The sequence below is a fragment of the Thermobia domestica genome, chromosome 1, assembly GCF_964235325.1.
Source record: "Thermobia domestica chromosome 1, izTheDome1.hap1.1, whole genome shotgun sequence".
NCBI classification, from domain to species: Eukaryota; Metazoa; Arthropoda; class Insecta; order Zygentoma; family Lepismatidae; genus Thermobia; species Thermobia domestica.
This window is the reverse complement of record NC_137454.1, coordinates 378,127,301-378,142,824: the sequence shown is the minus strand read 5'-3', so window position 1 is coordinate 378,142,824 and position 15,524 is coordinate 378,127,301. Positions and strand designations below refer to the sequence as shown.

Here is a 15,524-nt window from a genome sequence, read left to right as displayed (position 1 = left end):
CGGCATAACCGTGGGACGTAAAACTCAAAGATTTCATTTCATTTTTTCTTTCCCCGTGTGAAACTTGGTAACGCATGGCCCAACCCCTCCCTCCCACTTGCTGCATTACAAAATATATGAACAACCCCTTACATCCAGTACCGTCAAATGGGGTGAATAGAAACAAAACTCCCAGATTAGTTTTGGATTTATCTGGACGATAAATTAATCAACAAAACTGAAATTTCTTAACATAGTCTTATACGACTAAAGTGTTCAGGGCAGAGACAAAATGTTTTACTGAGTTGGGAAGACTGAGGTAGACGGCAGTAGCATTAATGTGTTACTGAAATCTTACACGGTATTTTAGCGCTCCTCAAACTTTCTTGGTAAGTATGACATATTTATATTTGTTGCATTTTAACATATGACTGTTTTGTAGTTTGTTGTTTCATTTACTGACGTTCATAGTAAAAGTTTTCCTTTTGTAAATTATTTTTAATCAAAATTTAACTTTACTGGGTTATTGTTATGATTTTTAATTAGTGGGGTGAATAGAAACACTTCTTGAGGAGTGGAAAATTCTTCAGAAGCGGAAAAAAGGACCTGATAGGAATGAATCAACCATCTCCAAGAACAAATTTCCAAGTCTTCTAAAAAAAAAAAAAAAAAAAAAATGTGACAAACTGAAAGAGGAAAATATCAGAGCTGGATTTGAAAAGTGTGGAATTTTTTTCCTTTGTCGAGACCAAATACTGAGGATGCTGCCAAAAAGAGACAATGAACGAGGAGAAACAGAACAGCAAAAGACATCTCTGACTGTAAACCGTTCCCTTATGGACCTTCTCAAGAGCATGAGAGAAGATGAAAAAGTTAAACAAGGGAAGAAGAGAGTACGAATAGATGTTTCTGGTAAGAGTTTTGGTTTGTTTTCTGAAAATGACACATTTTCATCAAATCACAAAGAAACTCAACCTACCCTTGTATTGTCGGGAGAGGAGAAAGACAACATTCCAGACGATCACGAACTAGATTATGGTTTTCTAAAGCTGGTGATTTTGCTGTGGGAAAGGTTTATGAGAAGCTAAAACTCGATGAGACTATTTACTACCCAAGTGCGAAAATGTAAACATGATGGATATGTGGGAGTGTTTTATAAGAGAGCACATAAACAATGAAGTTTTCAGAAACTTCTGAAGAATCGTTCTTACTACATGAGGATATTGTTACGAAACTGTTGGGTTTTATTAGGAGCTCGTCAGCACGCTTTAAGTATATGATAAGTTTCGGGCTCCTTCGTGGCTAAGCGGTTAGCGTACACGCCTTTGGCGTGGAAGACCCGGTTTAGATTCCCGGTGGGAGCTCATGTGGTTCTGATTCCACGTTAATCAGTAGGTCCACGTCTCATATAGCCTCGCTGCTGAACGGGACGTTAACCTCAAAATCAACTGAACTCATGATAAGCTTCCCTGGTGATTTCAGTGGTTTAAATCTTATTCAAATATCATCAAAACTGTATGGTCGTTTGTACCTACATTGTTCATTGTAGGCTATTGTTTTATAAGTTTGTTGGTCTTATTGCACTTATATCTTGCAGGTATCTAATGAATAGTTCGTTTCAACAAATACGCTGTTTCTTTTTACCTTTCCAATATTATAAAAGAAACAACAATGAAAACAAAGTCATTGTTTTTATTCACCCCTACCCGTGTGGTGAATAGAAACATTAAGAAAAATCAAGGTGAGGAAAAGTGCAGTTGATAAATTAATATGATGTTTACTGAACTTCATTAGCATATTAAGACTTTTTTTTTTTTTTTGAATAATCTGATACGCGAAATCTTTAACATCACCAGACGTATATACTCATATAGCCAAAAATGTGTTTCTATTCACCCCATTTGACGGTAGATTTTTTGATGACGTATTTCCTCTTATGCTCAGTAGATGGCAGAATATACAACGTTGTAGCACACGGAAAATACTTAGAAACGTTATGTACGTGATAACACATTTTGATCAAAATAGAAAAGAAAAAAATAGTTTTGACGACTAGAGGATAGAAACCTTTTAAAGTTTAATTTGCGTTTTTCAAATACTTTTACTGTTTCTCAACCCCCAGTGGATACTGGGATTCAGTACTATATATATTATTCAGTAAAGGCTGCCAACCTATCCATTGGATCAAATCTAACTATTTACTTCTTTTTGGACAGGGATACTAGTAGTAGTCACTTAGGTGATTCATAGTATCCCTGATAGTTATCTATTCGAATAAATAAGGTAGTGATCAAAGAACTTATTTATTCCACTGAAGTTCACTTCAAGATTTTTTAACCTGGCTACAGAAACTCTTCCTCCAGACCACCCAGATTTTGCTTACTACCAGCCATATTGCTCCGATGAAATTCTTCCTTACATTTGGCCATCACATGCACAGTGACACCTATTGTATCTAACAGGGCTACCACTGTTTCTCATGAATGCCTAGTGTCGCCCATAGGCGAGAAGATAACCTGCATCTGTCTATCTAACACTTACCCCTGTGATGTGATGTGAAAGTGCACTTCATTCTCATCCCTTAGCTTCTACCCTTCCTCATGATTATGATCAAAAGATCATAATGACCAAATGATGTAATATGATTAATAAAGCCGATGGTAAATGTAATATGTATAAACCCCTAAGCTCCCCACAATAATTGTTTACAAACCATTCTCGTTTAGCTCACAACTCTTCCCATACAGAGGCCGTAAACCTCTTCGGGTAGTTGCTCACCGGTGGGCCGGAAACAAAAACAAAAAAAAAAAAAAAAAACTGCCAACCTATCCATTTGATTAAAGCTAACTATTTACTTCTTTTTGGACAGGGATACTAGTAGTAGTCACTTAGGTGATTCATAGTATCACTGATAGTTATCTATTCGAATAAATAGGATTGTGATCGAAGAACTTAATTATTCCATTGAAGTTCACTTCGAGATTTTTTAACCTGGCTACAGAAACTGGTTCATTAATCCAAAGCTTTTCTGGATGTTCGTTCTCCATTTGATTTTCTCTTGAAAAGACATTCCAAGAATATAACAATACTAATATCTGGGCGATCAATGAAATACATCTGATCTTCACCGAAATCTGAATAGTGATAGGACTTAATAGATTTGCAGGCTTTTGGTTCCTTAATTATTGGCCATCAAATTTGGGGTTGGAAATGAAATGAAATCTTTAAGTTTTACGCCCCACGTTTTTGCCATTTGGGGTTGGATTTTATGAAATGATATTTGTTATTTCATGCTATCGACGATACCAATCCGATCTTAACCTAACCAGGGGCGGATCCAGGACCGAATTCTGGGGGGGGCGGTAGATTGTCATACTGCTACTTTTAAGGGCTCCAAACTTTGGGATGGGTCTTATTTATATATATAAAATAAGAAAGTTCTCTCTTCTGGGGGGCAATCGCCCCCCCCCTCTGGATCCACCCCTGAACCTAACTTGACATGGTGATAGAGTTTGACGGATTCAGATAATATGGTAAGTAGACCATTGGCTTTAGACCTATTGTCATGTCATCACATTTGGGCATAGGCGGAAGTAGAAGGGGGAGGCTTTCCACAGAAGCGAAGCTGCTCCACCCAGAATTTTTCTACTGAACGAAAATAATGATATTAATTTATCTCGATTTACGCATAACAATATTAAAGATGCTTGCATTCGACATATTTCATAGTGTCTATGCTCTCTGCACACCGATTTCTTTTCCTTTCTTTTTTCTTTTTTTTCTTTTCTTTTTTTTTAAAAAAAAAAGATTATGGTTTGGTTCTTGGATCTATTAATATCTCAGGATCAATATGATAGTGGGCAGTATAACGACCTCTCAACTTTCCTCTATAACCGTTTCTTTTATTTGATAATCTCATTAATGTAAATTCCTTCTGTATTGTGTCAAGTAATTAACTTTATTGATTTCGTAAGATATCCTTGTTTATATATCAGGATTAGGATTAAAAATTTAATTTCTGGATTGTCGGCATGTATGATAATACAGTCATACTATTTTATTTATAGCATAGTAATGTTTGAATAGTTACGATTCACAGAGCAAATTATTAAAGTACACTAAAAATAACACAAACAAAAGAAAGAAGAAGTCGAATTCATGTCCGTGAACCTGGCCCCACCCACATCGGCACTAATTTTAAAACATACGCCAAAAATTCGTGCATAATTAGTGCTGACGATCTGTAATTGTTAAAAAAATTTGTGCCATTACACAGACTTAAGAAAAAAAAGATTCTGGGTGGGGCTAGGTTCACGCTAGCCCCACCCACTCAACCGATCGAGATTAAACCTATCCATAAAGTTAGTGTTAAATTAGTGCTGTCGATACGGCATAAAAAGAAAATTGGTGCTCTTATCAGAAGGCCAAAATATATTCGAAAATGTTCAATGGCGGCATCATCAAAGAAAACAAAAGATCTCTTATTTTTATGATAAGATATAGAACACTAATCTTCTTTCTATGCAGTATAGTCAGCACTAATTTAGCACTAATTTTTGCCATAGTTTACAAAATTAGTGTTCCATTATTAAGAGTGGGTAGGGCTGCCTTCACGTGAACCTGGCCCCACCCACAGCGGCACTAATTTTAAAACATATGACAAAAGTTAGTGCCTAATTAGTGCTGACGACCTATAGTGTCAAAAAAATTAGTACTGTTACACGAACTTCAAAAAACAAAAACGATTCTGGGTGGGCCAAGGTTCACACTAGCCGCACCCACTCAACCGATTCAGATGAAACCTATACACAAAGTTAGTCTTTTATTAGTGCTGTCGATACCGCATAAAAAGAAAATTAGTGCGATTATCAGTGGACCAAATATATTCGAAAATCTAAAAATTCGGCATCATCAAAGAGAACATTCGGTTCTCATTTTTATGATACTATACATAGCACTAATTTTCTTTCTATGCGGTATCGTCAGCACTAATTTTTGGCATAGTTTACAAAATTAGTGCTGTTACACAAACGACAAAAACGGCACTGATATTTTAGTTGTTGCTGCCAAGTTAATGCTGTTCTCAAAGGTTTTTTTAGCGGTAGGTTGCGGTGCACTAAGAAGCACTAGCGATGCACTAACAATTGCACTAGAAGGGATCATCAGTGCTTTTGATTTTGGTGGAAATTTAACGCAATGAAAACTTCCCCCATGAATATCTTATTGAGTTTCGTGACATGTAATAAGCCATATCTACATCAATAGTTAAGCATTTACTAAACTGTGTGTGTTTTCTAGAAGCACAAACGATGCATGAACAAATGACACTTACTTTCCGTTAGTGCTTAAAATTGGAGCCAAGTTCACGCTGGCCCCAAATGTTTTTCTGCTTGTAGAGCCTACAATAATGGAGCACTAACGTTAGTTGTCGCTGCAAAAGGAAGCAGTAACGAATGACACTAAGATTTTCATTAGTACATGAAGTGGCTAGTGCAGCGTGAACTCGGTGTCACAAAAGGTTTTCATTTGTAGCTCCTATAGTAATAAAGCACTAATGATAGGCGTTAATGCAGTAAGAATCATTAACGATGCACTAGCGGTTGACACTAAATTTATCGTTAGTGCTTTATGTGAATGTTATGTTCAGGGACATTGTTAGTGCTTCTTAAGTGAAAGTGTTACATGGAAAACCTTTTCGTGGGTTAATTTCTCGCTGCTACAGATACTTCAACCACTAACGAAAAAATTAGTGGCATTCGTTAGCGCATCGTTAGTGTTTCTTAATGCACCAACACCTAACGGTAGTGTTTCATTAGTATAGGTGCAATAAGTAAAATACTTTGGGAAATGAACTTAGGCCCTACTATAAGCACTTAGGAAAAAATTAGTGCAATTTGTTAGCGCATCGTTAGTGCTTCTAGAAAAAATAGTTTCGTTAGTGTATATAAGAAATTAATGAGGAATTTCCCAATATATCAAATTTCCACCACATTTAAAAGCACTCATGACCTCTTCTAGTGCAATCGTTAGTGTAGTGCTATAGATACTTCAACCACTAACAAAAATACTGTCATTCGTTAGCGCATCGTTAGTGCTTCTTAATGCACCAACCCCTAACGTTAGTGCTTCATTACTGTAGGTACTAAAAGTGCTAAAAGTGCTTCCCGCACTTCAAGCACTAACGAGAAAGTTAGTGTCATTCGTTACTTCTTCTAGAAAACACTAACAGCTTGAATACAATTTGATATTTCTGAAGTTGGTCCCCACCAAAAGCCTTGAACAAATACCAAAATATGGTAGCAATAACGTTAGTGATTAGTGCTTTTATGTGCACTAACGATGCACTAACGATTTGTCATTAAGCCCATGTTTCTAGGTCAATTTGTATACATTTGGATATTTCTGAAGTTGCCCTCACCAAAAATCTTGAATAAATCCCAATATATGGTAGAACTAACGTTATTGCTTAGTGCGTTTAAGTGCACTAACGATGCACTAGTGATTACCGTTAACCCTATGTTTCTACGTCAATTGATATGGAATTTGATATTTCTGAAGTTGGCCCCCTCCAAAAATCTTGAATAAATCCCAAAATATGATAGCACTAACGTTAGTGTTTAGTGCGTTTAAGTGAACTACTATCGATGCACTAACGATTGCGGTTAACTCCATATTTCTTCGTCAATTTGTATAGATTTGGATATTTCTGAAGTTGTCCCCACCTAAAATCTCCAATAACTCGTAAACGCTGATAGCACTAACGTTAGTGCTTAGTGCGTTTAAGTGCACTTTCCATGTACTAACGATGTGCGACGTTTGGTATAATTTGGAAGAGATGGGGTGCCAACTTCAAGCACGTGTATACATAGCAATATTTTTCTTTCTATGCGACGTGTTTGAAGTTGCCCCCTCCCTACCTCTACCAAATTACTACAAACGTCGTTCATCGTTAGTGCATCGTTAGTACGCGTTAGTGCAATCACAATTTACGAGATATTGTAGATGTTTGGTAGGGGCTAACTTCATATGAAGTTATTCTCCCCACTAAAGATGGATTAGTGATTGTCGTTAACCCTATGTTTCTACGTCAATTTGGACGGATTTTGATATTTCTGAAGCAGCCCCACCAACAAAAATATTCAATACATCACAAAATATGATGACACTAACGTTAGTGCTTAGTGCGTTTAAGTGCACTAATGATGCACTAACGACTGAAGTTAACTCCATGTTTCTACATCAATTTGTATGGAATCTGATATTTCTGAAGTTCGCCCCCTCTCCAAAAATCTTCAATTACTCGTAAACTCAGATAGCACTACCCTTTGTGCTTAGTGCCTTTAAGTGCACTAACAATGCACTAACGATGTGCGACGTTTTGTGTAATTTGGAGGAGAAGGTTAGCCAACTTCAAGCACGTTTACACATAGCACTAATATTCTTTCTATGCAACGTGTCTGAAGTTTGGCCCCCCTCCTTCTAAATTACAACAAACATCGCACATTGTTAGTGCATCATTAGTGCACTAAACGTGCTAAGCACTAACGTTAGTGATATCAGAGTTTGAGTTATTGGAGATTTTTGGTTAGGGGACAATTTCAGAAATATCCATATCTATACAAATTGATGTAGAAACATGGGGTTTAACTTCAATCATTATAGCATTGTTAGTGCATTTAAACGTATTACCATTAACGTTACTGCTACCATATTTTGTGATTTATTGAAGATTTTTATTGGGGGGCCAACTTCAGAAACATCAAATTCCATACAAGATGGCAGTGTTTAATGGAAGCCCTATCGATATACTAACGAATATCACTAATTTTTTCGCTAGTGCTTGAAGTCGGGGCAAGTTCAAGCAAACATACAAAGATATTTCACTTTTAGCACTTACACGAATGAAGCACTAGCGTTAGTGGCTGCTGCACTAAGAGATACTAATAATGCACTTACGATTGCACTAGAAGAGATCATTAGTGCTTTTGAATTTGGCTGAAATTTGACGCAATGAAAAATTCAACATACATTTCTTATCTGTTTCCTGACATGTAATTGGCCATAATTACGATAACAGTGAAGTACTAACGAAATTGTTAGTGTTTAATACAACCACTAAAGATGCACTAAGGAATGGTACTAATATTTTCGTTAGTGCTTGAAGTGGGGGCGACAAGTTCACGCACGGCCTATACTAACGAAACACTAGCATTAGGTGTTGGTGCACAAAGAAGTATTAAAAATGCACTAACGATTTCCTTAGAAGAGATCATTAGTGCATTTGAATTTGGCGGAAATTGATGCAATGAAAAGTTTCCCATAAATTTGTTATGTGAATTTCGTGACATGTAATTGGCCATAACTAAACTAATAGTCTAACATTATTCAAACTGTTAGTATTTTTGAAGCACTAACGATGCACTAACGAATGCCACTCACTTTTTAGATAGTGCTTGAAGTGGGAGCACCAACTTTACCCTAACGTTGAAACCTTTTATTTGTAGCACCTATACTAATAAAGCATTAACTTCAGTTGTTGGTGCACTACGAAGCACTTACGAATCACTAACAATTGCACTATTACAGACAAATAGTGCTTTCTAATGTGATTGGATTTGGCGCAATGAAAAATTCCCGATGTATTTCATATGGCAGTCTGGTGACATATAACTCTGCACCTCCACTTCAAGCAATAAAGGAAACAGAGCGGTTTTTGCGGTTTGTGTAATAGCACTTATTTTGTAAACTATGCAAAAATTAGTGCTAAACTAGAGCTAACGCTACAGAATAGAAATAAAATTAGTGCTATTAGTGTATAGTATCATAAAAATGAGGATCGATTGTTATCTTTGATGATGCCGCCATATTAGATTTTGGAATATATTTGGGCTTCTGATAATGGCACTAATTTTCTTTTTATGCGGTATCCACAGCACTAATTTAACATTAACATTGTATATAGGTTTCATCTCAATCGGTTAAATGGATGGGGCTAGCGTGAACCTAAGCCAACCCACATATTCTTGGTTTTCTGACGTCTGTGTAAATGGACTAATTTTGAAAACTATGCGAAAAATTAGTGCTGACGATATCGCGTACAAAGAAAATTACTGCTGTGTATAGTATCATAAAAATGAGAATCGATTGTTTTCTTTGATGATGCCGCCATATTAGATTTTCGAATATATTTAGGCTTCTGATAATGGCAGTAATTTTCTTTTTATGTGGTATCAAAGCACTAATTTAACACTAACTTTGTGTATAGGTTTCATCTCAATCGGTTGAGTGGGTGGCGCTAGGCTCACGCTAGCCCAACCCACATATTCTTGGTTTTATGACGTTTGCGTAATAGCACTAATTTTGAAAACTATGCCAAAATTAGTGCTAAATTAGTGCTGACGATATCGCGTAGAAAGAAAATTAGTGCTGTATATAGTATCATAATACTAATTTTCATTTCCTGCGGTATCGACAGCACTAATTTAACAGTAACTTTGTGTGTAGGTTCCATATCAATCGGTTGAGTGGGTGGGGCTAGCGTGAACCTAGCCCCACCAAGAATCGTTTTTGTTTTTTGACGTTTGTGTAACAGAGAGAGAGAGAGAGAGAAAGAAAGAAAGAACCGGTTGTTAAATAATTAGAATAGCACCACTGAGTATACAGAATTTTGAAAAAAGAATTCCGTTTGTGTCATTTAGTTCTTGTGCGTGTGTTTGCCATTCTCTACAGCAGGCAGTATCTCACGCTTCTGAATCTACTCTTCCCAGGAATATTAAATTCCTTTTAAGGGAAACACATAACTGGTTTTCTGTATCTCCCAACCGTCAACAAGAATACAAACAAATATATGAAACCATAAATTGTGGGGAAAGCCTTTTGAAGTTGTTGAAGATTTGTGCAACTAAATGGCTTTCCATTGAATCACTGGTGGACAGAATTCTAAAGCAATGACCTGAATTAAAATTAATTTCGAAATTGCGAAAAATAATGTTACACAGCAGAAATGGTACGGTATATTCTCTGTACTCGGATATTAGAAATTTTTTGTATTTGACATACATAAGGACAATTTTATATGAAATTCAAAGCGCTGTTAAAGTTTTGGAAAGCGAAAAACGGACCTCACAAAATTACTCGACAAACAGGATTTTCCAGGAATTGTTCTAATAGAATTTTCCAATAATTGTGCTATGTATTTTAAATTATGGTTTGTGCTTTGTTTTCTAAAATTATGCTTTATTATGCTTTTAAAATTAGTTTCTTCCAGGCCCTTAGACAACCACGACTTCGTTTAAGGTACCAACCATATGTGTAAGTTGCTGTTATGCTTTTTATGCTTATTATGCTTTTGGGTTGTCTTACTAATCACCAACCTACGTTCGCTCAAGAAATGTTATAATTTATTTTCAGCAATACTGTTTTGCAGATGTTTATTTTCGTGAGGCAAAACGTGAATTTTGTACTTCGGTTGAGAATGATTAGTTCTCTACTTTTAATTGAGAACCAATAATTTACCTTCACTATTTCTATCCATTCACTACTTATTACTTACAAGCACTATTCCGAGCAAGTGTTTTAATTTTCCTAATGTTTCATTAAAGTTTGGTCATATATTAAAATTTCAAATATTTAAAAGTTCTTTTTTTTGGTTATGATAACGATTAGAAATGAAGTTTATTCTTTTTACAAAATTCTTGATACTTTTAACATTTTAAAAGTGAATTCTGAATTATAATTATTTGCAGATATTCAAATAAAGTAGAATCAAACAAATAAGTAAGAAACATTTTGGAAGAAAAGGTTGTTTAAAGTGAGATGTCTATAGAGCAATAGTAATTGGTTACAATAGGTTCAGGTAGTAAAGCCGAACTTTACTCCAGTATTCCCATATATGAATATTTGGTATAAATGTTAAATCATTTTCTCTAAGCAGCTTATAATGAGCATGAAACAAAGACCTTTCGAATAATTATAAAATAACAAGCTTGCAGTGAGAACCAGAGATGGACACCCTCACTCATTTTTGCCCTCAAGAGGGCTGCCCTCACTCACCCTCATTTCGGTAGACGAGGGCGAGGGTGAAAGTCTATTGAGGGTGAGGGTGGCTGAGGGTGAGGGTGAAGGTGTCGGTTGAGGGTGAGGGTGGCTGAAGGCGAGTATGAGGGAATGAACTGATTGTGAGGGTGGCTGAGGGTGAGGGAGTCAACTGAGGGTGAGGGTAAGGGAGTCAATTGAGGGTAAGGGTGAGTGAGGGTTAGCAAAAATGCCCATCTCTGGTGAGAACCATTTATATGAATAAAAGTAAATGAAAGTTCGGTTAACTTGTAAATTTTCCTAGTGAAAGCAACTCTGAAGACCTTTCCTATTAGCATGAGACGAAGGCCTATATATACGAGGGCAGTCAAAAGGTTCCCGCAATTTCGTTGGAACTATTTATTCACACATTATAGGTACACATTCAATCAATCACTTTCAAAATACGCTCTTAGGGAACACATTCACTTGCTTACTGCTCCAGCCATTTCAGGAAACAACACTGAAAGTCCTGTTTTTGTTATGTTCCGAAGTTCAATTGTCGCGCTGGTTTGGATTTCTTCTACTGTAGCAAAACGGTTACCTTTGAGGCCCGTTTCGATCTTGGGCCTCGTTTAATTAAATTCCCATTTAAGAACGAGATTACCTTTGACGTGCAGGCTAGAGAATGCCTGATAAATATTTGTGAGCGTCACTGGAAAATGATAAATAGGATTAACATGTGACATTAAGTAGAATATAAGTTTTTATAATAAATAATTAAATTACTTATAATTAACATAATTTCTGATTGTCATTTCCTTTACGCTAAATGAAACGGATGATAAAGAAAAGTGAATGATGATGAACTTTTGCTTTACTTTCCTTTCCTACTAGAAATTGAAAAAGGAGACCATGTACTTCAAAGACCCACATACTAGCCACTAGGCCAACATAAAGAGCATAAGAAAATATATATATTATTTAGTACAGGGAGCTACTAGAAACTTATAATTTTTATTTTCAATTTACTTTCCCAGTCGTTTCCAATAACAAGGAAGTGAGTCACTATACGTAGTAGCCATTCATTCGAACACGATGACCTCAGATTGAAAATGTAATGAAGTCTTCAAGTTTAACGTCCCACGATTATGCATTTTGAGCTAAGAGAGAGAGATGATTAAGGGAAGTGAATGACGGAATAATTTGTGAATGAAAATGTGGGAGGAAACGGGAGTACCCCGAAAAAAACCTCTGCAGACGATGTTGTTCACAAATTTAATTGCCCGGGGCTCAAACCAGGGACCCAACGCACCAGAGATAAGGGTTCAACGACTGAGCAACTGTGTCCCCCAACCGAAGACTGAACATTTAGTTTTGAGCACTGGCAACATCTTTTTGTTTATGAAAAGATGTTGGTAATAAAGGGTAAGTTCCTAATTTTCATTATTAGTATCTTGCCCGGCAGAACAGAAGTCACTAGATTTTAGTTCATGACGCTAAATTGCATGTCATTCATGTTGCATAAGTGCTATCCTTTTTTATATTTTGACTAAATTATCAATGTATAACCAGAGCTCCAAGTGCATACATCCTTTGGGGTCTTTCACATATTACGTAACATTATTTTTGACCAATTTTCATCCCCTTCCTTTTGTCAGATTCGTAACGAAAGACCGATGCTCTCCCAGTTGTCACGTATCGCTTTTTGGTTGTTATTTTTTTTACCAATTTTACTTATTTTGAGGGTTATTACATCAAAAATTAACATTAATGGCAGAACTCTATTACAAAATACTTGTATTCTGAAAAAAATTCTAGTATACTTTTGTGCAAACGAAGCAAATTGAAGTTTTGGATGCAAGAACCAGGTAGGTCCATTTTTTTATAAGCAATTTTCAGATTTTCACATATTCCAGTAGAAAAAATCGCTCTGCATTGTTTACAGCGCATGTGTTTACAGCAAGTAAGTGTTCACTGACTTGGGAATGTAGATCAAACGAAGGGACAACAGTCTCCTCTATAATTTGACAGCTAAAACAAGAATAAATATGATTGAATATCATTGATATAGCAAGCAGCAAGAGCAATCAGTACTTACGGACTTTTTTGCACGGACTCCAGCGTGCATTTTGACTTTCCTCGAATCCTGCTGATAGCGGTACTGGGTCTGGTAAAACAGTGTTACAACTAGAGGAAAGAAACGAGCTTGAGAGCCTTGACAAGATTAACCATTCATCCTACTTTATTTTGCTTCACAACAACGAATTTTCAGCTGAATTTATGAACAACTGGTGTATATAATATTTATTATTTAGTAGAATCAACAAGTTTACTGGTTATTTCGATAACTATTGACAAAAATTGCTTCAATATGTCTATAACTATCAACTGACAATGGGGTGTGCATTTTCACCAGTTATCACAAAACAATTTCATAATGCTCTACGTGTATTCAGTAGTATCAATTTGGGTGTAATTTTGAAGGTTATGTAAAATTATGTATGTTTAATTGTCAAATATCGCCTAACAAGACATTAGTAAGGAGCCGCGCAGTCTAAGTGGTAGAGCGTTCACCTCTGGTGTATGGGGTGTTTGCTTCGATCCCTGATCGCGCCAAGTGAACTTTGTGGTGGACAAAGATCGTGTGCGTGGTGGTTTTCTCGGTGCTCTTCTATTTTGTCCTTCTTTCCTCATTCTAGCGTTTCGTTCATTTCTAATCATCAACATCTTCTTTAGCCTAGCCGGCATAAACAAGGAAGGTAAAACTTAAAGGCAGAATCGTTTTGATGTATGATTAGCGTTATACTAAAGGAATGACTACTGCAGGAAACATTTGTTAGTCGAACTCTTTAGTGTGGCACTAATCACGCGTCATAACGACTGTGCCTAAGGCCAAAAGATGTCATTTAATTAGAGACATAAGTGAAAATTTTAATACAAAATCGATGGTCCAAGTACGCGCGCTGGCCTGTGTTTCTTCAGGTAAACCACTCGTGTGTGTATTTCGTGAAGTCAAGTTGTGAATTTTCGGAGTGGAAGCTGTTCTTCTGGAAGCCTTTTTATAATATATTTTATTACAGCCAGAGTCTATGTACTATGGAAAATCAGCTAATGCAAGCTGGAAAGAGAGAGAGATATGCACCAGTAAATTCCGTAAAAATGTAATGTAATTTTTTGTAGTGAAGAGCGAATTATATTTATCTAATAAAAGGAAAGATAAACAATTTAAATCATATAATAAACAGAATATACAAGCTGTTAATAAGCAACACAGGTCACCCACAGCTGAATAATTAATATGACATATGAAAGATCAGATTACATACATATAAAACAAACTCTTTACTTACCACAATTCTCATGTCGTGTCAGCAGTACCGCTTTGAACCCTACTTCAGTTCTAAACTTTTGACTTCTTATCGCTGACGAATGATCGCAAACACAGCGCGGTAGAAGGCGACTTGAGCAAGGGTGCCAACTGTAACCAACTTCAGCTATTAAAGTAACCCTGTTTCTACCATAGCTACAAAATTTTACAATATCAACTTAAAAACTACATCAAATTTGTCATAGATGAGTGTTATGTTTGAAGGCATTTTCCAACTCATTTAGACAGCAGTACTACTAAGCTAGGAGAGTATAAATCAAAGGAAATGACATTTTTTCAGTTTAACGTGCCACCGTTATGCCCGTTAGGCTAACGAAAAGAATGATTAAGGTAGGTGAATGATGATGCAAGTATTGGTGGAATGATAAAGTGGGAGGAAAGCGGAAATACACTAGAGAACCCACGGACACGGTGTTGTCCACCACAAACATACTTCTGCATGGATTGAAAAAGGGACCCTGTTCACCCTATGTATGCTGAGCTTGCTCTACTTTTGTTGAATAATGACAATGAATAATAAAGTTAGTGATACTAATATATAATAGTGATAATCATAAAAGTAGCTTTATAAATCTGTAAATGCGCAATATGTAAAAGAGGTGAAAAAGGCCATAATTATACAGTACAATAACTCTGCGCTCCCAGTTTTATCATGTGAATAATGAGATTAGTGCCTTAATATAAAACCCTAACTGATGGCATTGTGTTTTATTAATCGCTTGCAGTGTGAACAACTTCATAACTGTATCTAAAACTTTATTAGTAAATAGTAAATAAATATGTTAATGTACTTGCAAAAGATTTAAAATAAAAAATACTTTAAAAACCATGATTATAAGTAAATTGTTAATTTATTATATATTTCTACATATTTCTGGGCACTATCCACACCTACGGCCTTAAGTCCGTTACCTATGATGAATGACGTCCCTCGGCCAACACACAATCTGAGGAAGGGAAGAGAAAGTATCGACGTTGTAGGTGCAAGAAATGAACAATAAAAGGATCAAAAATGTATAATGGCAAGAAAGTCCTTGTTTAGAGTGCCACTGAATTTATTTGTTAAAAAGACAAATGAATAATTATTGATTTTAAATGAACAATGTTTGTTGTTTAATGGTTACGAAGTGTGATATAAGAT

At 36.0% G+C, this 15,524-nt stretch overlaps 1 long non-coding RNA gene across 1 annotated transcript in view; it reads right to left on the bottom strand.

Annotated features, from left to right (window-relative positions):
* Positions 1–14,436, bottom strand: part of LOC145664564 (uncharacterized) — a 118,752-nt gene extending 104,316 nt beyond the window's left edge. Inside the window, exons 1-2 of the long non-coding RNA XR_014127467.1 lie at positions 14,346–14,436; positions 13,094–13,182 (exon numbers count right to left, since the gene is read on the bottom strand). This is a non-coding gene — a long non-coding RNA (uncharacterized LOC145664564). The remainder of the gene's footprint in view (positions 1–13,093; positions 13,183–14,345) is intronic.
* Between the last annotated feature and the right edge of the window lie 1,088 nt (positions 14,437–15,524).